We start from the raw sequence: 23,970 nt of genomic DNA on the forward strand, positions 1-23,970 counted from the left end.
TTGACACCAGCCTGGGTAATACGATGAAGCCCGTCTCTACAATAAATACAAAAATTAGCCAGTCGTGGTGACTCACACCTGTGGTCCCAGCTACTCAGGAGGCTGAGGTGGGAGGATCACTTGAACCCAGGAGGTGAAGATTGCCAGCCTTATAAGTCAGGACTGTTTGAAAGGTTCACACACCCTCTTCCTCTGCTGCATGAGAACCCAACCTTGGCAGCCACCTAGCTCTGTTACCCTGTATTGCTGCTGTAGCAAATTACCACATGCTTAGTGACTTAACACCAATTTATTATCTTACAGTTCTAGAGGTCAGAAGTCCAAAATGAATCTCAGTAGGCTAAAACCAAGCTGTTGGCAGAGCTGTGTTTCTTCAGGAAACACCAGGAGAAAATCCTTCTTGCCTTTTCCAGCTTCTAGAGGCTGGACACTTCCCTTCACTTGTGGCCCCCTTCCACCTTCAAAGCCAGCAGTGTAGCATCTTCATCTCTCTCTCTGACTGACACCGACTCTCCTGCCTTCCTCTTTCACTTACAAGGCCCCTTGTGATTGCACAGGGTCCACTAGGATAATCCATGATAACCTGCCTGTCTTAAGGTCAGCTAGTTAGCAACCTTAATTAATTGCATCTGCAACCTAAAACCCCCATTATCATGTTCACAGGTTCTGGGGAGTAGGACACAGATAACTTTGGGAAGCCATTATTCTGCCTGCCTCACCCTGTAAACCAGTTAAGATGCTATATGTCAACTACATTGCCAGGCAATATTGCTTATGGTAAAAATGGCCCCTGACTGGTGAATTACATATGGACTGGGAGTAGCTAGGAATGGAATTTAAATATCTGATGTAGACACCATGCTTTGAACTTCTCAGCATTTTGGTGACTGCTATGGTCTGAATGTTTGTGACACCCCCACCCCTCCAAAAAAAAATTCTGTGTTGAAATCTCATCCCCAGTGCAGTAGTACTGGTGCTTTAGGAGGTGATTAGATCATGGAGGCAGAGCCCTCATGAATGGGACTTGTGCCCTTATAAAAGAAGCCTGAGGAGCTTGTTCGCCCCTTCCCTCATGTGAGGACACAGTGAGAGGTGAACAGTCTGCCGCCCAGAAAAGGGCCCTCGTCACAACCTGACCATGCTGGCACCCTGAGCCTGAATTTCTAAGCTCAGGGAACTGTGAGAATAAATTTTTGTGGTTTAAAAGCTACCCAGGACGGGCATGATGGCTCATGCCTGTGATCCCAGCACTTTGGGAGGCCAAGGCGGGTGGATCACTTGAGCCCAGGGGTTCAAGACCAGCCTGGGTAACATAGCGAGACCCCATCTTTACTAAAAATACAAAACTTAGCCAGGCGTAGTGGCGTGCACCTGTAGTTCCAGATACTTGGGAGGCTGGGGCAGGAGGATCACTTGAGCCTGGGAGGTCAAGGCTGCAATGAGTCATGATCATACCACTGCACTCCAGCCTGGGTGACAGTGAGACCCCGTCTCCAAAAAACCTACCCAATTTATGGTATTTTGTTATAGCAGCCCAGGTGAACCAAGACAGTGACGCTTGTGAAAGGCACATCCCTGAGATACTGCCCTGTGGTGCGCATCTTCTCACGCAGACCCTGCACCTCCCTGTGAAGGCCCCGTCTGCTTGCACCATGACCGTCACACGGGGCTAAGATAACTCCTGGATGTTACATACTCTGCTGTGAGAACTTCTCCAGGACTCCTCACGCAAGGCAGCCTGGCACTGTTCTGCTGGCAAGCCAAGGCCTCTGTCCCCGTCCTTCTGAATAGATCAGAGCACGTTCTGTCATCGTCTTGTGAGTCTGAATGTTTAGTCCATGTTCGACGTTGTCCTGGGCTAAAGAGGGGCTGTCTTCCATCTGATAACCAATGAGGAGCCAACCCTTATATTTGTAAATACTTTCTTTTCTTTTTCTTTCTCCCTCTTTTTTTTTTTTTTTTTTTGAGACAAAGTCTCACTCTGTCGCCCAGGCTGGAGTGCAGTGGCACAATCTCAGCTCATTGTAACCTCAACCTCCCGGGCTCAAGCAATTCTCATGCCTCAGCCTCCTGAGTATCTGGGACTACAAGCATGCGCCACCATACCTGGCCAATTTTATTTATTTTTTGTAGAGATGAGGTCGTACCGTGTTGCCTAGGCTGCTCTTGAACTCCTGGACTCAAGCGATCCTCCCGCCTCAACCTCCCAAAGTGTTGGGATTACAGGCAAGAGCCATCACACCTGGCCAATACTTCATCTTTTTATCACCTCTTCATATATACAGGCAGTGCTCAGGCAACCCTGTTAACACTTGAAACTGAGACCCAGAATGGTTGGTAATTTGCCAAATTTGCCCAGAAAGTTAGTGGGCTCTTTCCCCCTTCTCAAATTTGCAAAAAACAACCCACCTGCTTGGCAACATTGTCTAATGCGAAGTTAGGATTAGTGTCCAGTTCTTCAAAAGATCTTTATGGACCCTAAGTCACAGATATACATCCAACCAATGATCAGATCTACTCACTGACTTCCTGCTGGTGCTGGGCACTACATATTCAAGAATCTCTGTCCAGGGAGGACGCAATGGCCCACACATATAATCCCAGCACATTGGTAGGCAAAGTGGGAGGACTGCTTGAGCCCAGGAGTTCCAGACCATCCAGGGCAACATGGCAAGACCTTGCCCTACAAAAAGTAAAAAATAATAAAAATTAATCCAACATGGTGGCACACACCTGTAGTCCCAGCTACTCAGGAGGCTGAGGTGGGAGGATCACTTAAGCCCAGGAAGTTGAGGCTGCAGTGAGCCATGATGGTGCCACTTCACTCCAGCCTGGGTGACAGAGTGAAACCCTGTTTCAAAAAAAAAAAAGAGAGAGAGAGAGAATCTCTGCCCTGTGGGTAACCACATTTTATCTCTCGCAGTGCTTCTTTTTTTTTTTTTTTTTTTTTTTGAGACCAAGTCTCGCTCTGCCACCCAGGCTGGAGTGCAGTGGCACTATTTCAGCTCACTGCAAACTCCGCCTCCTGGGTTGAAGTGATTCTCCTGCCTCAGCCTCCTGAGTAGCTGGGACTACAGGCATGGGCCACCATGCCTGGCTAATTTTTGTATTTTTTTCAGTAGAGATGGGGTTTCGCCATGTTAGCCAGGCTGGTCCTGAACTCCTGACCTCAGGTGATCCGCCCTCCTCAGCCTCCCAAAATGTTGGGATTACAGGCATGAGCCCCCACGCCCAGCCTCTTGCAGTGCTTTTTTTATCTTGACAGAGACTCATGGCCAGGGTGAGAGAAAGAGGAAACCAGCAGTTTGGTAGGGATTGAAAACAGGAGCCTTATTCTAGCACCTTGAATAGGCAACAGTAGGAAAGCCAGAAATTAATCAAAAATGATAAAGACATTCGAGAAAGACACAGGAACCAGCTGGAAGGGGCTCCCACTGGCCAAATCTAGGACAATTTATACATCAAAATAAATACTGTTAGTAATGAATTGTAGCCTACTGAATAAAACAGAAAACCCTGAGTGCCTCCTAATAGCAGCCAATAATTGAATATATTGAAAGTTTGGTAAGGAACAAGTTTAGACAGTTTCAAGGTATCTTTCCACAAATTGTTATTCATTACAAAAATAAAAAGTAACTCTACAGTGAAGAAACTTGGCAGACACCACCTTAATCACGTGATGACAACGAACATCATTAAGGGGACAAGCTGACATCTTGGGCTACTGGATAGGATGCAATGAGAAGAATGCAGTTTGTCTTCTGTGATGTTCCTGGCAAAGGATAATACCAGCATCTTATGAGGAGACAGAAAAGAAGCCCAAATTGAGCGGTGTTCTACAAAATAACGGCCGTCATCTTGGAAGGTGCTGTGGGTCATCAAAGTCAAGGAAGGGCTGAAGAGGGTAAAGAGACATAAGAACTACATGTGGCGTGTGATTCTCAGCTGAATTCTACTACTATGCAGGGCATTACTGGTACATTTGTTGAAATCTGAATAGGGTTAGAGGATTAGATGATGGTAACGTATCAATAATAGTTTCCTGACTTTGATGGCTGTATCATGGTTACGTAAGAGAATGTCTTTCTGTGTAGGAAATGAAAAGTATTCAGGGCTGACAGGGAGTTAGGTTGACATCTCCCATTCAAGTGGTTCAAGAAACTTTTTTTCTTTTTTTTTTTTTTTTTTTTTGAGACAGGGTCTCACTCTCATTCAGGCTGGAGTGCAATGACGTGATCTCGGTTCACTGTAGCCTCCACCTCCTGGGTTCAAGCAATTCTCAGGCCTCAGCCTCCCAAGTAGCTGGCACTACAAGTGTGTGCCGCCACACCCGGCTAATTTTTTTGTAGAGATGGGGTTTCACCATGTTGTCCAGGCTAGTCTCAAACTCCTGAGCTCAAGTGATCTGCCTGCCTTGGCCTCTCAAAGTGCTAGGATTACAGGTGTGAGCCACTTCACCCGGCCAGGAAACTTTTCTTTATGCTATACTTGCAACCTTTCTGAAAACTTGAATTGTTACAAAATTCAAAACATTTAATGTTAAGACTTTTTTTTTAAGTAAATTATGCCAACAAGCATATGAAAAGATGCTCCACACCATTAGTCATTAGGCAAATGCGAATCACAACCAAGAGAGGGTACTGCTTCACACCCACGAGGATGGCTATAACCCAAAAAGTGGAAAATAACATATATTGGCAAGGATGTGAAGAAATTGGAGCTATTGCTGATGAGAATGTAAAATGGTTCAAAATAGGTACTCAAATACATGTTCGTGGCGGCATTATTCACAATAGCCAAAAGATGGAAACAGCCCAAATGTCTATTAGCAGATGGGCGGATAAACTAAATGTGGTACACCTGCATCACGGAATACTCTTCAGCCATAAAAGGGAATGAAATACTGATACATGCTACAACATGCATGAATCCTGAAAACATTACGCTAAGTGAAAAAAGCTGGCCAGGCAAGGTGGCTCATGCTTATAATCACAGCACTTTGGGATGCGAAGGTAAGAAGATCGCTTGGAGCCAGGTGTTTGAGACAAGCCTAGACAGCAATGTGAGACCCCTGTCTCTATTTAACAACAACAACAAAAATTTGAGGAGCCAGACACAGTGGCTCATACCTGTAATCCCAGCAGTTTAGGAGGTCGAGGCGGGTGGATCACCTCAGCTCAGGAGTTCGAGATCAGCCTGGCCAAAATGGCAAAACCCCGTCTCTACTAAAAATACAAAAATTAGCTGGGCGTGATGGTGGGCCCCTGTAATCCCAGCTACTCAGGAGGCTGAGGAGGAGAATTACTTGAACCTAGGAGGCAAAGGTTGCAGCGAGCTGAGATCGCACCACTGCACTTCAGCCTGGGTGACAGAGTGAGACTCTGTCTCAAAATAAATAAATAAATAAGTAAATAAGTAAAAAAGAAAACAAAGGAAGAATCCAGTCACAAAAGACTGCGTATTTTGTGATTTTATTTACGTGAAATGTCCAGAATAGGTAAATCTGTAGAGACAGAAAGCAGACTGTTGGTCGCTAGGATCTGGGAGGAGCAAGAAGTGAAGAGAACTGCTAATGGAATGAGGTTTCATTCTGAAGGTGTGGAAGTGCTTTGGAACTAAATAGTGTTGGTGGTTGCACAACATTGTGAATGTACTAAATGTCACTGAGTTGTTCATTTTAAAATGATTAATTTTATTGTAAGTGAATTTAACCTCAATACTTTTTTAATTCAAGCATTTCAATGTGAATTTGGTATTTTTTAAAAAGGAAATGGTAAGCGATAAAACATAGTTGGCAGCAGCTGGCAGCAGCCTTTAGAAACAGCATTTCCTGGCCAGGCGCTGCGGCTCACACCTGTAATCCCAGCACTTTGGGAGGCCGAGGTGGGTGGATCATGAGGTCAGGAGTTCGAGACCATCCTGGCCAACATGGTCAAACCCTGTCTCCAGTAAAAATACAAAAATTAGCTGGGCATGGTGGCATGCGCCTGTAGTCCCAGCAACTCAGGAGGCTGAGGCAGGAGAATCGCTTGAGCCCAGGAGGCAGAGGTTGCAGTGAGCCAAGATCACGCCACTGCACGATCTTGTCGCCTGGGCAACAGAGCGAGATTCCGTCTCAAAAAAAAAAGAAAAAGAAAGAAAGAAACAGCATTTCCTGCAGCTGGTCCCAGAGGATGGAGTCACCTCATCTTTCTTGGACAGCCTCGAAGTCCCACATCAGAATGGACCAAAGTGAGGGGAGGGAGCTGGGCCCTGTGCTGGGCAGCAGAAACCCTCCAGGAGAGAGGCAGGGAGGCTGGCCTCATGACAGCTGCTCTTGTGGCTCTGCTCTGAAGTTGGAGGCTGCACCCTAATCCTAGCAAGATGACTGAAAAACCATGCTGATAGGATGGCATGAAAGAGAGTCAGGCTGGGAGGTGTGGATGGATGAACTGCCACGAACTCATTCTCCCTGATCAAAGCGCGTGACCCACTAAATTCATGCTGGTGGTTTTCTACTACAGAGTCTGTGAAGTACAATGCATTTGCTTCAGATAATTCACAGAACCACTTGTCTGCATGGTTTCCGCTGTAGGCGGCTGCCTCCCGAGAGTAGGTCCCACGTTGCACCCAGTGGCGATGGCCAGCAACCTCATTGAACAACACACTGTCCATCCGTGCTGCGAAATCTGATGTCGGTGGTGACACCATAGCTCATCTGTCACTTCTCCATTTAGCACGATTTCAATATTTGGTCTGGAAAGAATAATTTATTAGTTTTATTGACACTAAGTAATCTTTTACCTCCACAAATCTGAAAAGTGCATATTGAAGAACATAGAAAGAAACCTTCAGGGCTGGGCGTGGTGGCTTATGCCTGTCATCCCAGCACTGTGGGAGGCCGAGGCAGGGGGATCATTTGAGGTCAGGAGTTCAAGACCAGCTTGGCCAACATGGTGAAACCCCATTTCTACTAAAAATACAAAAAAAAAAAAAAAAAAAAAACAATTAGCTGGGTGTGGTGGTACGTGCCTGTAATCCCAGCTATTTGGGAGGCTGAGGCAGGAGAATTGCATCAACCCGGAAGGCGGAGGTTGCAATGAGCTGAGATCATGCCACTGCACTCCAGCCTGGGTGATGGAGTGAGACTCCATCTCAAAAAAAGAAGGAAAGAGAAAAGAAAGGAAGGAAGGAGAGAGAGAGGGAGGGAGGGAAGGAAGGGAGGGAGGGAGGGAGGGAGGGAGGGAGGGAGAGAGGAAGCTACTGGAGAAGTGAGCACGGGGCTTCCTTCCTCTGCTCTCCCCCCCATGCTGCTTTGGGCCAAGGCTTTGCACGAAGCCCAGCCTTCTGACCCGTGCTCCCCCTTGCCCATGAGCCTCCCACAGCCAGGACTTCCACTGCCCCTGCAAGTCATGAGTTGCCCAGCTCCGTCTTCAGCCCAAACTCCCTGTGAATTCCATCTCTATCAGTCCTCAGTCCTCCTGTCTGCTGGCCATGTGCTTCTCAGTTTTCCAAAGGCCTCCTAAGTTCAGCCTGGCCCTATGTGAACTCTGCACCCCATTCCACTTGCTCTTTTCCTAAGCGTGCTGAACAGCACAGCACCATCTCCCTGGTGGTCAGCCCAGGTATGCCTTCCTTTCCCTCCTCCCCAGCATCCAGATCCCAACCACATCCCCTGTCTCTTCCACCCTCACCACCTGGCTCTCCACCCCATCTCCCTACCAGAGCTAGTATCTACACTCCCGTGGTTTCCTCATTGGTCTGCTTGATTTTTTTTTTTTTTTTTTTTAGACAGAGTCTCGCTCTGTCGCCCAGGCTGAAGTTCAGTGGCACGATCTCAGCTCACTGCAACCTCTGCCTCCCAGGTTCAAGCGATTCTTCTTCTTCAGCCTCCCCAGTAGCTGGGGTTACAGGTGCATGCCACCATGCCTGGCTAATTTTTTGTATTTTTTAATAGAGATGGGGTTTCACTATGTTCAGGCCAGGCTGGTCTCAAACTCCTGACTTCATGATCTGCCCACCTCGGTCTGCTTGTTTATCTTGTTCACCTCTGATCCATTCTCCACACTAGGTTGAAGTGACCTTTCTAGAATGTAACAGCAGAGCATGGTGGTACGCCTATAATCCCAGCTACTTGGGAGGCTGAGGCCAGAGGATCACTTAAGCCCAAGAGTTCAAGACCAGCCTGGGCAACACAGTGAGACCCCCCCACTCTCAATCAAAAAAATAAAATATAACAGCAATCTTTTTGCTTCTGTGTTAAATAACCCTTCATTTGATGACACCTGCCTACAAGATACCAGTCCCACACTCTTACGGTGGCACTCAAGGCCCTTCCTGGTCTGCTCCCTGACCTTCTGGGCTCCAGGAATAAGGGACCACCCAGAGTTTCCCGAAAGTGCCAGGCTGGTTCTCAGTTGCTCCGTCTTCACCCATGCTGCAACACCACACTTGCGTGGGACTTCTGCCTGGAACTCCCCCTCTCTGATCACAGTGCCTAGTGGGTCCCATTCATCTTCCCAGGCTCAAATTAAGTATAAAGCCGTTCCTAACCTTCTCCTTACCTGAATCGATCATCTCCTTCTTGGCCCCTCTACCCTTTACTGACCTCTGTGGTAGCACCTTGATTTGATCGTTGAGTTTGCTGCTGTTAGTTTTGTCTCCACATAAATAGAAGGCAGGAATCATGGGCCAGGCACGGTGGCTCACATCTGTAATCTCAGCACTTTGGGAGGCCAAGGTGGGTGGACCACCTGAGGTCAGGAGTTCGAGACCAGCCTAGCCATCTCGACTAAAAATACAAATATTAGCTGGGCGTGGTGGCGCATGCCTGTAATCCTAGCTACTTGGGAGGCTAAGGCAAGAGAATCGCTTGAACCTGGGAGGCGGAGGTTGTAGTGAGCCGGGATCGTGCCACTGCACTCCAGCCTGGGCAACACAGTGAGACTCCATTTAAAAAAAAAAAAAAAAAGGCAGGAATCATATTCCACCTCCACCCACTTCCTCATTTCTTCATTGAGATGCCTGACATAGTATGTGTTTAATGAATGAATGAATGATATGGGGTTCTCACCTTATTTTTGCTACTTATTAGCTATTTAATGGCTTTGGACAAATGACTTAGCTGGCTGGATCTCAATTTTCTCATTTTACAAATGAAAAAAATTGAGGTGAGTATAGGTTATAAATTCTGCTTCTCAGTTCATGCTCCCATCACCCTGAGATACATTCCTTTCCCACAGCCATGAAACACCATACAATTCTCAGAGAGGCATTTCTTGTAGGTATTACAAAGAACAACAACAACAAAATCTGATTCTTTGTAGTAGTGAGCACAGACTTGTGGCCACATTTCTGGGTTCCTGACTATACTGAGTTCAGAGTTTACCCCCAGAATTCATATATACCCAGAACTTCAGAATGTGACTTTATTTGGAAAGTGGGTCTTTGCAAATATGATTAAGTTGAGGTCATACTGGATTAAAGTGGGACCTAAGACCAATGGCTGGTATCTTTATAAGGAGCAAAGATGACACAGTGAGACACAGAGAAGTGGGTTATGTGAAGATGGGGTCAGAGATTGGAGTGATGTCTACAAATCAAGGATTGAATGTCGAGTGTTATCAGAGGTCACCAGATGATAGGAAAAGATGAGGAAGAAGGATTTTCCCCTAGAGCCTTCCAAGGGAGCGTGACCCTGCCAACACCTTGATTTTGGACTTCCAGCCTCCGGAGCTGTGAGAGAATAAATTTTTGTTGCTTAGAACCACACGATTTGTAGTAATTTGTTCCCGCGGCTCTAGGAAGCTGAGACGTGGCCCAGCCACGCCATCGCTCAACTGCCTTTTCGTCCCCTGTGCAGTGATCTGCCCACTTCAGTAGAGCTGCGGTAAGACTTGAATGAAAATGAATTCATTCTAGACTGTAAGGTTTATAGACTGTACAGACACACCGGACACGGGTTTGTGTTCCTCCATACATGCCGATCAACACCGTGGTCCGGTTTGAGTAACTTGAATAACCCAGCAGTCAGAAAGAATTAACATCGCAGTCAGTGAGGGCTGATGTAAAAGCCTCAGGCCACGAGTAGACTTCTAACATCTTCTCCTGTTGATTAAGAGTTTTGGTTTCTACCTGCAAGGCCGAAGCAATGGTCCGGGAGCGTCTGGGTGGCCAGCTAGGTGAGGGAGTGGATAGCGTGAAGGGTCCCACGGAAGGTGGATCTAGTTTCTCTTTCTGTTGTTTATTCTGCACTAATTAGTCAAATGTCCTTAAGTATAACCGCTGGTCTGCCAACCTTCTCTAATTTTCTTGACCTTAATAAGGACCAGATAAGGTGACAGGTGACCAGCAGGCCCCAGCGTTGTTCAGACCCCGCGTGCTCTTCCTAAGAAACTGTGGTTGTCTCTCAAGTCCATTACAACCCATGCCATGCCCAAAGCTTCGAATCCCTGGACTTGTTTAGCATCTGTGTGATTAGGTGTTATTAGATCAGCCGGATGCTATCAGGCACTCAAGATGTAAATTGAGTAATTGAGACCCATACTGTAAAATGTATCAAGCTTGCCTTGCCTATCACAGTATTTAATTTGCAAAGTGGTTGAAGTCGGAGTGGGGAAGAGTCATCCCCCTGCGAGGGGGACCGTGTTCCTACTGCAAACATAGAGCCCTGGGTGTCTGGGTGGGAGGACACCTCATTCCCTGCGCTCCCTTCAGGGGTCAGGACATTCAGCTCCAGCCTAGGATGACTGAGAAACAGCAGAATTGGTCATGTGGTGCTAAAATGCCACCTTACACATCCATGTGTACAGATAGAAAGGCTGTGCCCTTTGCTGCCACAGCGATTATGACGTCCAGGTGAATTGGGACTTCCCCTGCCTTTTATTATTATTATTATTATTATTATTATTATTATTATTATTGAGACAGAGTCTCGCTCTGTTGTCCAGGCTGGAGTGCAAGTGGCGCAATCTCTGCTCACTGCAACCTCCACCTCCCAGATTCCAGCGATTCTCCGGACTCAAGCGATTCTCCTGCCTCGGCCTCCCGAGTAGCTGGGACTACAGGCACCTGCCACCACACCTGGCTAATTTTTGTATTTTTAGTAGAGACAGGGTTTCACTTTGTTGGCCAGGCTGATCTGGAACTCCTGACTTCAAGTGATTTGCCCACCTCCCAAAGTGCTGGGATTACAGGCGTGAGCAACCACACCCAGCCCTCCCCTCCCTTTTAGATCCCTGTGTGGAAGCAAACGTGACCTCCATTCTTGGGGAAATGCCAAGATGTCAACCAGTGAAATTCTTGTGACAATTCAAAGCCAATTTATCTTACAGCTGAAAGGGGGAAATCTTATCAATGTTCACGCTGAATGCTAGGAGAACCCAGCCTGAACGTTGGTGCAAAAGCAGTGCTATCTTGTGGGCCTAGCATCTAACAGAATTTTAGGGTAAAATGTTAGACCCTAGAAATAAACATAGTTTCACTAGGTGGAATCCTTGTTAGACCTGAGCGCCTCATTGTATTGAGTTTCCCAAATAGAAGCTCTTAAATGAATACTTCTGTCTCAGGTTTAACAGCATTTTCAAGGCGGCCATCTGGTATACTAACCTCTGTTGAAATACTGTATCAGTTAGTGAGATGCAAAGCTGCTGTGACAAAGAGACCCAGCAGCATAGTGACTTAAAGAGTGTGGAAATGTATTTCACTTTCTCATACAAGCCCAGAAGTAAGAAGCCAGGCTAACGGGGCCGCTCAGCTCCAGGGGGAATTTGGGGACATGGGTTCCTTCCGTTTTATTTCTCTCTCATCCCCCAGGACTGTGTTTCTCAGATTCTCTTGAGCATCAGAACCACCTGGAGGCCTTGTTAAGCCCCTTCCCATGCCCAGAGCTTCTTTTTTGTTGTTGTTGTTGAGACAGAGTCTCGCTCTGTCGACCAGGCTAGAGTGCAATGGTGCGATCTCAGCTCACTGCAATCTCCGCCTCGTGGGTTCAAGTGATTCTTCTGCCTCAGCCTCTTGAGTAGCTGGAATTATAGGCACCCGCCACCATGCCTGGCTAATTTTTGTATTTTTAGTAGAGACAGGGTTTCATTATGTTGGCCAGGCTGGTCTCAAACTCCTGACCTCAGGTGATCCGCCCGCCTCGGCCTCCCAAAGTGCTGGGATTATAGGCATGAACCACTGTGCCTGGCCCCAGAGCTTCTATTCGGTAGGTCTGAGTGGGCCCAAGCATTTGCATTTCTGACACGCTCTCCGGGGACATTGATGCCTCCGGTCCAGGGATCACACCTGGAGGCACCACTCAGGCCACTGTCCTCGCCTGCCCTTGTTGAAGTTAAGCTATGGACACATCCACGTGTGATGGGAAAGAGCTCAAAGGTCCCCAAATGGGATTTGAAAGCCCAGGCCTGGAAGCGGCACCCATCATTTCCACTCATTCATCATCAGCATCTCCACTGGCAAGACGTGAGTTACAAAGCCACACGTAGCTGCAAGCGACCCTGGGGAAAATCTATCCAGGGGCCACCTGCCCTGCCACCATGACATTCCTGTGAGAGGAAGGGGAGCATGGATTCTGTGGACAGCCAGCCCACATACACCCATGACAATATGATCATTGCTTATTTATACATCTCTCCCTCAGCACCTGAGCTCTTTGAGGGCGGGCAAGTCTCATTCTATCTTATGGCTTCAGAATCTATCATAGAAAGCAACATAGATGCTACAGTCCAGGTCAAGTTCTTTGGTTATACACTGAGAGCCGGGCGCCTCCCTCATAAGAATATTCATCAATCAGCATGGTGATTCCAGCAGTCCATGGCACCCCTCACCAGACAGTAAGCTCTGTGAGAGCAGAGACCTCACGCCTGTGCCTCAAAGCCGAGCAGCACTAGGGGGCTCCTCTTTTAGATGATTCAATTAATTCTGGTAGCCCCATCTTTCATCCATTGCTTGGAATGTATTTCAGATGTCAGCCCACCAACCTACCCCGTACCCTAACAAGGGGTTTTAGACACCTTCCCTGTATCATCACTATTTCTCAAAGTAAGGAAGTTGTTGGAGCCATCAGTACATCTGCAAGGCTCTCGGTCATTACCCTTCACCACCTAGAGCTAATTTAGCTCCATTTAAGAACTGAAACAGCAGTAGCCATGGGGAATTAAAGTCACGGTTGAAGCCTCAGTTTATTCTTTCATGCATAAGAGAGTCACGTTTATATGGACTGGCTATGGCGCGCCCACCCTATCTTGGCAATGGGGGCACAGAAGCTAAAAAAAACAAGGCCTCTGCCCTTGAGGGGCTCCCAGTTAGCTCATGGCCAGGCAGTGGGCCTTCCCACTACCTCACAATGAAACACAGCAATTTGTTCGAAGATGAATATATTTTCTTCTTTTGAGAGGGAAGAAAAGCTTTTGAAAACATCATGGTAACATTTAGTGCTATTAAAAAGTAGCTTTTAGCCAGGAGCGGTGGCTAATGCCTGTAATCCCAGTGCTTTGGGATGCCAAGGTGGGAGGATCCTTTGAGCCAGGAGTTCAAAACTAGCCTGGGCAATACAGTGAGATCCTGTCTGTACAAAAAGTTTAAAAATTAGCTGGGTGTAGTCCTAACTACTCCAGACGCTGAGGTTGGAGGATCACTTGAGCCCAGGAGATTAAGGCTGCAGTAAGCTATGATTGCACCACTGCACTCCGGCCTGGGTGACAGAGCAAGACCCTCTCTCTTACACACACACACACACACACACACACACACAAAGCCAGGCGCCATGGCTCATGTCTGTAATCCCAACACTTTGGGAGGCCAAGGTGGGCAGATCACTTGAGGTCAGGGGTTCAAGACCAGCCTGGCCAATATGTTGAAACTCCATATCTACTAAAAATATAAAAATTAGCTGGGCATGGTGGCACATGCCTGTAATCGCAGCTACTTGAGTGACTGAGGCAGGACAATTTCTTGAACCCAGGAGGTGGAAGTTGTGGTGTGCCAAGATCATGCCACTGCACTCCAGCCTGGGTGACAGTGTGAGACTCTGCCTATCTTAAAAAAAAAAAAAAAAAACAGCTTTCTTCCACAACCAGATAAAGGAATCCAGTCAAGAGCTAAATTCCCTTCAGCTCCAACAACCTGTGTTATTTTGAGAAATAGCAATGATACAGGGAAGGTGTCTAAAATCACTTCCTGGGGTAGGCTGGTGGGTTGACATCTGAAATACGTTTCAAGCATTGGATGGAAGATGCTATGCAAATGCCAGGAGGACAAGGAGAAACTGACAGTGTCTTTTCTGATGTGTGGCCTCTCAAAGAGCTTCTAGAGTTAGTAAGTCATCTAAAAGAGGAATCTAAAAAGCTGATGGGGCTGTGAATAACATTAAGGGTCAGGAGAACAGCAACTCTGCTGTCCACCACTGTTGCGACTGACTCATGTGTCTTCAGCCAGGCTCTTCATCTTGGACCCTGCATAAGGCAGGACTGGGCCCTGCTGGTGTAACTCAGAACTTTTTAAACTCTAACGTAAACCTGAATCACCTGGGTTAAAACGCAGATTCGGCTGGGCGCAATGCCTCACACATGTAACCCCAGCACTTTGGGAGGCCAAGGCGGGCGGATCACTTGAGGTCAGAGTTTGTTATCAGCCTGGCCAACATGGTGAAACTCTGTCTCTACTAAAAACACAAAAATTAGCCAGGCATGTTGGCTCACGCCTGTAATCCCAGCTACTCGGGAGGCTGAGGCAAGAGACTCGCTTGAACCCGGGAGGCGGCGGTTGCAGTGAACCAAGATCGCATCACTGCACTCCAGCCTGGGCAACAAAGCGAGACTCTGTCTCAAAAAAAAACAAACAACAACAACAAAAAAACCCGCATATTTGACTTCGTAGGTTTGGGTAGGACCTGAGATTCTGCATTGCTAACGAGCTCCAGGGGATACTGAAGCTGATGTCTCCCACCAGGCTGTGAGTAGCAGCATGCAGCCTCCCTGAGGTCCCAGCCAGTCCTGTTGAGTGAGAGCCTGAGATACGGGTTTCACGACATACACACCAAAGTATGGGATGCTCCAACTAGATGCAGACTTGAGCAGTGTGTCTCAAATGCGGCTGCACATTAAAATCACCTGGGAAAGCCGGGTGTGGTGGCTCACGACTGTAATCCCAGCACTTTGGGAGGCCAAGGCAGGCGGATCACTTGAGGTCAGGGGTTCAAGACCAGCCTGACCAACATGGTGAAACCCCATCTCTACTAAAAATACAAAAATTAAGCTAGGCATGGTGGTATGCACCTGTAATCCCAGGTACTTGGGAGGATGAGGCAGGAGAGTCACTTGAACCTGGGAGTCGGAGGTTGCAGTGAGCCGAGATCACACCACGGCACTCCAGCCTGGGCAACAGAGTGAGCCTGTCTCAAAAAAAAAATCACCTGGGAAGCTTCAACCTCCACTGATGCCTCAGCCCTCCCCCAGAGATTGTGGCTTAAAGGGCCTGCGGTTTGACTTCGGTATCAAGATCTTTATTTTTTTAATTTTATATTTTTGGGGTTTTTTGAGAAAGGGTCTCTGTTGCCCGGGCTGGAGTGCAGTAGCATGATTACAGCTCACTGCAGCCTCAAAATTCCAGGCTCAGGAGATCCTCCTGCCTCAGCCTCCTGAATAGCTGGGATCACAGGCATGTGCCACCACACCCAGATAATTTTTAAATTTTTTCTAGCGATGGGGTCTTACTGTGCTGCCCAGGCTGGTCTTGAACTCCTGGGCTCAAACAATCCTCCCGCTGCAGACTCCCAAAGCACTGGGATTACAGACATGAGTCACTGCACCCAGCTGGAATCAGGATCCTTAAAAGTCCCCCCAGTGGTTCAGATGTACAGCAAAGTCTGAAAAGCTCTGGTTGCCTATAGAGCAGTGGTTTTATCAGAATCTCCAAGAGAGCTAAGACAGAACTCTAAGGTCATAGAGGTGGGTAGAGCAGGGCCTTAGTCTCCTTACATTCCCAGAGGATTCTGATCCCAACCAAATTTGGGGAACCGATGGTAGAGAACAGCTTCCCCACAGTGGGCTGGGGAGTGTAGGGTGCAGCCTACAGGTACTCTGCCTTGATCTAGCACCTCAGCCCTCTGGGTGGGGTCTTGGGTAGCCAGAGTCAGGGAAGCCAGTTGCTTCAGTGGTTCTGTTTTCCCCAGAATGTGGTGGAAAAGTAGAAGAAGCACTATTATATTAAAATACAAAACCAAGTCCGGGTGCAGTGGTTCACGCCTGTAATCCCAGCACTTTGGGAGGTGAGTGGATCACCTGAGGTCAGGAGTTCAAGATTAGCCTGGTCAACATGGTGAAACCCTGTCTCTACAAAATAGAAAAAAAAATTAGCCAGGTGTGGTGGTGGGCACCTGTAATCCCACCTACCTGGGAGGCTGAGGCAGGAGAATCACTTGAATCTGGGAGGCGGAGCTTGCAGTGAGCTGAGATCACACCATTGCACTCCAGCCTGGGCTACAGAGTCAGACTCCATCTGAAAAAAAAAAAAATATATATATATATATATACACACACACACACACACACACACACACACACAAAGCAAACAAATAATAATAATAAAAAAACTAAAACATAAAGCATTCCTGGATCTCTGTCAGAGCTCTTTACAAGGTCATGAGTCCCATTCATAAGAGCTCCATCCTCATGACTTAACCACCTCTCAGAGGTCCCACCTCCTAATAGCATCACCTTGGGGCTTTGGATTTCAATATAAGAATTTGGGGGGGGGACATAAACATTCAGACCATAGCACAGGCTGAGAAAAATGCACCAAGCACAACTTCAAACCATCTCCCCTGAAGTTGAGGCCAAAATGAATTTGGATTCCATTTTAGCCAGGGGAGCAAACAGGTCTGTCAGCTTATTCTTGTCGGGCTTTTAGCTTTGCTCCAAGTTCATTAGAATCCCTCGGAGATGGATGCTGTAGGGCAGAGCATTCGGAAAACCCTTGGGGAATGAACTCATTACCCCAGAGTCAGCCATCCTGGAGAGACTGTCCTGGAGAAGTCAGTTAGGAAGGATGGCTGCAAAGGGGAGGCGAACAGGGTTATGAGCCTTCAATGGGCTGTAAGAAGCCTTTCAAAGGCCGGGCACAGTGGCTCATGGCTGTAATCCCAGCACTTTGGGAGGCCGTAGGTGGGAGGATCCCTTGAGCCTAGGAGTTCAAGACCAGCCTGGGCAACATAGTGAAACTCCGTCTCTACAAAATAAAAAAAAAAAGTAAAAGTTAGCCAGGCATGGTAGTGGACGCCTGTAGTCCCAGCTACACAGGAGGCTCAGGTGGCAGGCTCGTTTGAGACCAGTTCAAGGCTACAGTGAGCTGTGATTGTGCCACTGCACTCTAGCCTGGGCAATAAAGCGAGACCCTATCTCAAAAAATAAATATAAAAAAAGAGAGCTTTCGAGTTGTCTGATCTCTTCTGTGCTAAATGTCCTTTGGTTGAAATCAAATTTGTAATGCATGTAAGTATATTATACATCAACAGGCTAACCATAGTCATCTCTGGGAAAAGGCATTATCACTGGTCCTTATTTTCTTTGTTGTAATTTTCTTTATCTGCACATTTTTTGATAATAGGTGGTTTTTTGTTTTGTTTTGTTTGTTTTTTGCTCTTGCTGCCCAGGCTGGAGTGCAATGGCGTGATCTCGGCTCACCACAACATCTGCCTCCCGGGTTCAAATGATTCTCCCGCCTCAGCTTCCCAACTAGCTGGGATTACAGGCATGTGCCACCACACCTGGCTAATTTTGTATTTTTAGTAGAGACAGGGTTTCTCCATGTTTGTCAGGCTGGTCTCAAACTCCCCACCTCAGTTGATCTGCCCACCTCAGCCTCCCAAAATGCTGGGATTACAGGCATGAGCCCCTGCGCCTGGCCAGGTGTGTGTGTGTGTATATATATATATATAGTTTTGTTTTGTTTTGTTTTTGTTTTTGAGACAGAGTCTCGCTCTGTCACCCAGGCTGGAGTGCAGTGGCGCGATCTTGGCTCACCGCAAGCTCCGCCTCCCGGGTTCACACCATTCTCCTGCCTCAGCCTCCCAAGTAGCTGGGACTACAGGCGCCCACCATCACGCCTGGCTAATTTTTTGTATTTTTTAGTAGAGACGGGGTTTCACCCAGTTGGCCAAGATGGTCTCGATCTCCTGACCTCGTGATCCGCCCGCCTCGGCCTCCCAAAGTGCTGGGATTACAGGCATGAGCCACCACGCCCTGGCCCCAGGTGTATATTTTTATATGAAGAAAACACGTGACCATTTCCATTTGGCATAGGTTTGGCTGGAGCTGGGCCTGCTTGTGTTGGGGGGCAGAGTGACTGGGCATGAAGGTTTGTGGGGGCCAGGGGAGCAGTCTGGTGAGGCCCGGGGTGGCCTGTGGCTCTGAAGTTGTGTTTCCAGTCTCCTCTGGGTCAGATCTGAGGGTTCTCTGTCTGCCTCGAGCTCCCCATCTCCCCAAGGTCTGATATGGAGTCCTCAGGCTTTGGGGGAAGGCTGCTGAGCTTGAGGAGAGGGGAACCATGGGACAGGGTGGATGGGGACGCTGGGAGCAATGCCAGGGAGTCTCCACACCTCTAGACATGTCTCTGGTTGTGCTTTCAGGTGACCTCAAAGCAGCAGCTCTGAATTCGCCTCTCATCTGACAACTGACCGCTGCTGCCACCGCCAGCCTCTGTCCCTTGCCCAGGCCTGTCACACGGCTGCCTCTCAGCAGGTAAGGAGAGTGACTTACCCTGTGCAGGGGCAGGGGGACAGCAGGTGTCTTCGCCAGGAGCGTGTGTGTGGGCCGCGGTGAGACTCAGTTCTCAGGATCCTTGATAGTGGCCAGGTCCTCACAGCATCATTTTCTTCTAGCAATCATCACTGTCCTGTCCCCTTCTCCCACCCTCCACGGCAGACACAGGGCCTTTAGAAACCTTTTGCCACCTCCTGTTATCCCCTATGTGAGTGGATGTGCCCCTGTTGGGGGAGCAGGGAAGGAGAAGTGAGCCATCCCCGAGGGCTGCTGGGCCTTGGCTGGGGAACCGTGCTGTGTGCTTCCCTGTGGGAAAAGAGATGCTATTGCGGTGAGCTTCCTTGTTCAGCAAGGATGAAAGGAGGTCGACCACTCACTTCCTCCCCACCCTCAGTTTAAGCTGCTGGGTCCCTTCAGGCTCAGGGATAGCTGTGAGAGGTGACATCGTGCTGGCAGCCCTCGCAGCCCTCGCTCGCTCTCGGTGCCTCCTCTGCTTGGGCTCCCACTTTGGCAGCACTTGAGGAGCCCTTCAGCCCGCCGCTGCACTGTGGGAGCCCCTTCCTGGGCTGGCCAAGGCTGGAGCTGGCTCCCTCAGCTTGCGGGGAGGTGTGGAGGGAAAGGTGTGGGTGGGAACCCCGGCTGCGTGCGGTACTTGCGGGCCAGCGTGAGTTCCCAGTGGGCGTGGGCTCGGTAGGCCCCGCACTCCCAGCGGTCGGCCGGCTGAGAGCCGTGGGCAGTGAGGGGCTTAGCACCTGGGCCAGCAGCTGCTGTGCTCGACTTCCTGCTGGGCCTTAACTGCCTCCCCGTGGGGCAGGGCTTGGGACTTGCAGCACCCCATGCCTAAGCCTCCCAACCGTTGAGGGCTCCTGTGCCGCCCGAGCCTCCCGGACGATTGCCGCCCCCTGCTCCACGCGCGCAGTCCCATCGACCACCCAAGGGTTGAGGAATGCGGGTGCATGGCATGGGACTGGCAGGCAGCTCCACCTGCGGCCCCGGTGCGGGATCCACTGGGTGAAGCCAGCTGGGCTCCTGAGTCTGGTGGGGACTTGGAGAACCTTTATGTCTAGCTAAGGGATTGTAAATACACCAATCGGCACTCTGTATCTAGCTCAAGGTTTGTAAACACACCAATCAGCACCCTGTGTCTAGCTCAGGGTTTGTGAATGCACCAATCGACACTCTGTATCTAGCTACTCTGGTGGGGACTTGGAGAACCTTTTTGTGGACCCTCTGTATCTAGCTAATCTAGTGGGGACATGGAGAACTTTTGTGTCTAGCTCTGGGATTGTAAATGCACCAATCAGCACCCTGTCAAAATGGACCAATCAGCTCTCTGTAAAACGGACCAATCAGCTCTCTGTAAAACAGACCAATCGGCTCTCTGTAAAATGGACCAATCAGCAGGATGTGGGTGGGGCCAGATAAGAGAATAAAAGCAGGCTGCCCAAACTAGCAGTGGCAATCTGCTGGGGTCATCATCCTGATTGTAGAAGATTTGTTTTTTTGCTCTTTGCAATACGTCCTGCTGCTGCTCACTCTTTAGGTTTACACTGCCTTTATGAGCTGTAACGCTGACCGCAGAGGTCTGCAGCTTCACTCCTAAAGCCAGCGAGACCACAAACCCACCGGGAGAAACAACTCCAGGGGTGTAGTCTTAAGAGTTGTACCACCAGGAAGGTCTGCAGCTTCACTCCTGAGCCAGTGAGATCACGAACCAACCAGAAAAGAGAAACTCTGAACTCATCCGAACATCAGAAGGAAACAAACTCCGGACACACTGCTTTTAAGAATGAAGAACCGTAACACTGACTGCGAGGGTCTGTGGCTTATTCTTGAAGTCGGTGAGACCAAGAACCCGCCAATTCCGGACACAGCTGTCTTTTGGGCATTGTCCGGGAAGGCCGCCTGCAGTATTCTGGCTACAGATACTTATCATGCTCAGGGGCAGAAGCTGTAGTTACGGAGGATGGCTGCAAAGGCACAATGACATCCGTCTTCCAGAAATTCTAAATGGTGTGCCCTGAGTCAAGTCAGATCAGAAGCACGGGGGATGAAACCGCCTTGCATTGGTCTCCCAGCCCCAACTTTGCATTCACTGAGTTGTGTGCTGCAAGGTGCAGCCCATCAGAATATTCCAGAGCGTGGTCGGATGTAGGAGCTCATGCCTGTAATTCCAGCACTGTGGGAGGCCAAGACGGGTGGATCACCTGAGGTCAGGGCTCTGAGACGAGCCTGGCCAACATGGTGAAACCCCCATCTCTACTAAAAATACAAGAACTAGCCGGGCGTGGTGGTACACACCTGTAATCCCAACTACTCAGGCAGCTGAGGCAGGAGAATCGCTTGAACCTGGGAGGTGGAGGTTGCAGCTACAAGAGATTGTGCCACTGCACTCCCAGCCTGGGTAAAAGAGCAAGACTCCATCTCAAAAAAAAAAAAAAAAAATTGTTATAGAGCAAACCGGGGTCTGCTTGCCCAGTGTTGTAAGACCAGATATCCACACTGAGGTTTTGCAGTGGAAGAAAGGAGGGTGTTTAATTGCTGGGCACCAAGCAAGGAGGACCTGGCGGCTCATGCTCAAATCGTGACCGGTAGCTTGCAGGTAAGGGTTTTAAAAGTCAGGGGTGCATTTCAGGAAAGAAATTAAGGTAAGATTGTAAAATCGACACATGGCAGTTGCACAGTGGTTTTGACTGAAAAGGGCGGGTATCTTGAAGCCAGGGCTTACAGGTCATGGATAGATTTAAAGATCTGATTTGCAATCAGTTAGGGAAAAGCTTTGTTTAAAATGTTGGAGTCAGCAAAAAAAGTTAGCTCTGGCTTCTGGGCAGGACTCCCTCCAGGACCCTCAGGAAGAAATTTATTTATTGAGAGCTAAGAGTCTCATTCTGTCACCCAGGCTGGAGTGCAGTGGCGTGATCTTGGCTCACTGCAATCTGTGCCTCCCGGGTTCAAGTGATTCTCTTGCCTCAGCTTCCTGAGTAGCTGGGATTACAGGCGCGTGCCACCAGGCCTGGCTAATTTTTTTTTGTATTTTTAGTGAAGACGGGGTTTCATCATATTGGCCAGGCTGGCCTCGAACTCCTGATGTCAAATGATCCACCTGCCACTGCACCTGGCCCAGGAAGAAATTTAGAACCAAAAGCGGAGGTCAGAGTTGAGTCCTCAGTTCCCCCTCATCTGAGGTCTGTGTGCCAGCAGATTCATTCCGTTGGGGGCCGGGTTTCTAAAAAACAACTCAGAGACATATGCTAAGATGTTATCTTTAGTTTCTGTAGGGAAATCAAACATCTCATAATTTTAGCTTCCTTGGCTATTTTAAGCTACTATTACCTTCTTGCTTATGAAGTCACTTATTTACTTCTCAGGGCTAACTTGGTGCTAGCTTGGAATTCCCCTTGAAGGAACTCAAGATTTTCCTTTATTTCCCTGCTGGGGGTCCCACAGACCCCTACAACGGGTTCCCTGCTGCATCTTAAGAAACCCCCGGTGCAACCTGTGTGCATAAGCACATTCCTGTGTACCTGGGAAGAAAGAGCTGTGTGAGCACGTGGCCCCAGGGGCCACCCCTAAGCAAATGGTCCCTTTTGCCCCTTGCCTCATCTTCTGGAAAGCCGAGAGCCCAGTCAGTGTCGCCGGTAGCCAGTGTCGCCGGTAGCCAGGGTGTGTGTGGAGATTTGTTGCAGCTCCTCTCTATCCCTACTTCCATTTTTCTTCTTGGGTCCAGGTAGGATGTGCAGGCGCATGAATGTCTGTGGAGGGAGACATACCTGAGTCCCCCTGGAAGTACAGCATCCAGACAGTCTCAGAAAGGCAGGGGCGTTATTCAGGTGGAGCCTAAAGGGTACCTGGCCAGGTAGGGGAAGCAGGGCTTCCGAAACCTCACAGGGCTGTATCTTCAAAGTATGTGGTTGTCTTGAGCACCATTGGCAAAAGCCATTCCCTTCTTCCCCACCAGGGATTTCCTGAGTTTTTTGCCCACCTGAGGGAAGGGGCTCCCTCCTGCCATCTCATTCCCAGGTTAAGCAAGGTTAGGATCACCCAGGGGATGAGTCTGTTCCAGGAGAGCAGGACAGACCAAGTGTGGGGGATGAAACTCTAAGTGCCCCTAGGCCAAGGTGGGTAACGAGCCGGGAGCAGTGGCGGAGCAGTGCTTCCTTCTACTCCTGCTGAGGAGCTCTGGGAAATTATGTTATCTAACCTCCTTGAATATATTCCCTTATCTGAAAAATAAGAGGATTAGAACTTGGACCTCCATGTTCCCCTGCAATACCAACAGTCGGTGATTCAGAGCCTTGCTACTCAAAGTGTGGTCTGTGGACCAGCAGCCTCACGAAGCTCGTTAGAAGCGCAGGATCTCAGCCCCTACCCCAGAGCCACTCGATCAAAATCTGCATTTTAAAATTCTCAGGTGATTCATATGCACATTAAAATTCAAAAAGGACTAGTTGAGACAGCCCTAAGGTACATGAGACACCCTATGTGTCCCAGGCAAGGTAATTTGGTGGACACTAAGGAATCACGAAGTAGAAGCGGCTCACAGCCAGCAGTGGTGCTCTGCCTTTGGTACGGGCCAGAATCAGCCTGGGAGATTGTAAAATACGGACGTCCAGGTGTGCAGGGCCACAGTGCTGGGGGAAGCCAGAGCAGCCCCCTGGAGAGAGAAAACACAAACACGCACACATGAAATCGCTTAAGGATCACTGAGGGCAACAAGAGTGACTGTCCTAGAAACAGAATCAGGGTGAGCCGAGGGCAGCAGAGCAGAGACTATGGAGCAGGCCTGTTTATCCAGTGCTCCCGAAAGAGGGCTTTTCATCCTTACATTAGAATCTCTTCCTTTAGTTACTGAGGTGCCTGTCATAGGAATCTGCGGTTACCTCTCCACCTTCTTCTTTTTTTTTTTGAGACAGTCTCACTCTGTCACCCAGGCTGGAATGCAGTGGCGCAATCTCGGCTCACTGCAACCTCTGCCTTCCAAGTTCAAGCGATTCTCCTGTCTCAGTCTCCCAAGTAGCTGGGACTACAGGCACCCACCACCTTGCCTGGAACTAATTTTTGTATTTTTAGTAGAGAGGGGGTTTCACCATATTAGTCAGGCTGGTCTCAAACTCCTAACCTCAGGTGATCCACCCGTCTTGGCCTCCCAAAGTGCTGGAATTACAAACATGAGCCACGGCGCCCAGCCTCTCCACCTTCTTAAGCAAGAATGCAGATTGCAGGGAGGGAA

At 48.8% G+C, this 23,970-nt stretch overlaps 1 protein-coding gene across 2 annotated transcripts in view; it reads left to right on the plus strand.

The window, feature by feature from the left end:
• Positions 1–23,970, plus strand: part of GNG4 (G protein subunit gamma 4) — a 104,802-nt gene that overhangs the window by 35,980 nt on the left and 44,852 nt on the right. The window contains exon 2 of one of the 2 annotated variants that reach the window (XM_054454884.2): positions 18,608–18,719. The gene's annotated coding sequence lies outside the window, so the exon portion shown is untranslated. Of the gene's footprint in view, positions 1–18,607; positions 18,720–21,210; positions 21,343–23,970 lie in introns of those variants that run through there. The other variant, XM_054454892.2, reaches the window with a different exon arrangement.

Source organism: Pongo pygmaeus, chromosome 1 (genome assembly GCF_028885625.2).
Source record: "Pongo pygmaeus isolate AG05252 chromosome 1, NHGRI_mPonPyg2-v2.0_pri, whole genome shotgun sequence".
Taxonomy (NCBI): Eukaryota; Metazoa; Chordata; class Mammalia; order Primates; family Hominidae; genus Pongo; species Pongo pygmaeus.